Below are 2,500 nucleotides of genomic sequence, written 5' to 3'. Positions count from 1 at the left end.
CTCTCCCGAATCTTGACAGGGTTCTTTTGCAAGGAGGAAAGCCATCAAGAAAAGAATATTCCCCATGTTTGCAATTATTTTGAATGTGTGTATTTTGTTTGGGACACCCTGTTTATATATTATTATTATTATTAAATTAAAGAGAAAAAAGAGACAGGCTGAAAGGAAATGGCGAAAGAGTGGCCTAACGGTATTTAAGGATATCTACAAAGCAGCTAAGAAGGCTCTTTATAACGCCATCACATGCGCAAAAAAGGCCCACTACAACGAAAAATTTCAAAGCATTACATCTTGCAAAGAACTGTTTTCCACCGCAAACGACCTTCTTGGCAGTAAGAAATCCACACCCCTTCCAGCGTCTAGAAATAACACCGAACTAGCTCAAAATTTTGCCAACTATTTCCACGACAAGATAAAATCCATTAGGGAAAACTTAGACAATACATCATCATCATCGTCACCGAGCTTTGGACCATTCCATGGAACGCCACTACATGTTTTCGATCCAGCCACTGAAGATGAAGTGTAGTATTCTTAAGACTTGTATTGAAGAACTGTTACCAACAATAACTGAACTTATAAATAGTTCGTTGGTCTCAGGTAGTGTCCCGACTCGTTTAAACGTGCCGCCATTGTTAAACCACTATTAAAGAAGTCCGATCTAAATGTAAACGAACTGAAAAATTACAGACCTGTCTCCAACCTTCCATATCTATCCAAAGTGCTTGAACGCATTGTGTTAAAAAGACTCTTGTATCATATCCATCTAAATAATTTAAGTGAAAATTTCCAATCTGCCTATAAATCACATCATAGCACTGAAACTGCCCTTTTAAAAGTATGCACTGATATTCTTAATAGTATTGACAAAAATCATGTCTGTTTATTGACTATGTTGGACCTTTCGGCTGCATTTGACACCATTGATCACGAGATACTTATTAAACGATTAGAAATTACTTTTGGAATAAGAGACACTGCGCTTAGTTGGTTTAAATCATACCTAACATCAAGATCTCAGTCGGTTCTGATCGATGGCGCAGTATCAGAAACATTTCTTCTAAATTACGGCGTTCCGCAGGGGTCTGTCCTTGGTCCTGTTATTTTTACTCTTTATACTCAACCTCTTTCGGATATTTTTGTTAAAAATAAATTAATGTATCATTTCTATGCTGATGACACTCAGATCTATGTAAGCGATATCCCTAGTAATATCCCCTCATTAATTACCCGTGTTGAAGACTGTATTAGAGATGTTAAATGCTGGATGGAAATTAACAAGTTAAAGCTGAATAATGAAAAGACAGAGGTGATGGTGTGTGGTAGAAAAAGTGTTTTGAAAGATGATTTTCTGAAGTTTACTCTAAATATAAATGGGTGCACAATTAACCTCTCAACGTGTGTGAAAAACCTCGGGGTAATGCTAGATCAACATATGACTATGCAGGCACAGTTTGATTCTCTATGTAGAAGTTTGACAATAGGATTAAAAGGAATTGCTTCAGTTAGACCTTTCCTAACAAGAGAAGTAACGTGCAAACTAATAACATCTTTCATACTATCTAAAATAGATTACTGTAATTCGTTAATCTCGAATGTAAGCAACGATAAAATATCACGCCTTCAAAGTATCCAGAATGCGGCTGCTAAATTGATTTTAAGAAAGAAGATAACATCCTACTCGTTGCCACTTTTGTATGAGCTGCATTGGTTACCAGTTAAAGTGAGAATCGAATTCAAACTAGCAGTATTGTGCTATAAGTGCCTTAATGATCAAGCACCATTGTATATTACTGAATTTTTAGAAACTTATAAGCCAACGAGGAGTCTACGTTCTGCACTAGATTCTACAAAATGAATTGTTACAAATAAATATAAATATAAATTTTACGGCGGCAGATCGTTCAGTCACGTCGGACCTTCCATCTGGAACTCTCTTCCTAAAAGAATAAGAGAAGCGCAGTCCTTATCAATATTTAAATCAAAGTTAAAACACCATCTCTTTGTTAAAACACATCTTGATTAATGCATCTTTGTAATTTGACCCCAATATGAATGTTAATTTAGTTTATGTTATTATATCATTATTTTATATTATTTCCGTATTTGACATAGCATGTGGATGTATTATAACATATCTTGTATTAATGACTTTATGTTTAGTTATTACATTGTTGTATAATGATAATATTATGTTGATGTAGTTTGTATAATGTTTCATTTGTATAATAATGTCACTATATTATTGTTTCGCGCATTGAGCATCACCCAGTGATGAAAATGCGCGTTATAAATGTCATGTATTATTTATTATTATTATTATTATTCATATATCTTTATTTTTATTCCATTCCATCACTGTTTGCTTATAATCCGTTTAACTTTTATCTTATTAATTTTATGTTTGCCAGTAAACATCTCTCTCTCTCTCTCTCTCTCTCTCTCTCTCTCTCTCTCTCTCTCTCTCTCTCTCTCTCTTTCTTTCTTTCTTTCTTTCTTT

The sequence above is a fragment of the Berghia stephanieae genome, chromosome 5 (assembly GCF_034508935.2).
Source record: "Berghia stephanieae isolate SIO BIC M18660-M18661 chromosome 5, UCSD_Bste_1.3, whole genome shotgun sequence".
In the NCBI taxonomy this organism is placed as follows: Eukaryota; Metazoa; Mollusca; class Gastropoda; order Nudibranchia; family Aeolidiidae; genus Berghia; species Berghia stephanieae.
This window is presented reverse-complemented; position numbering follows the sequence as displayed.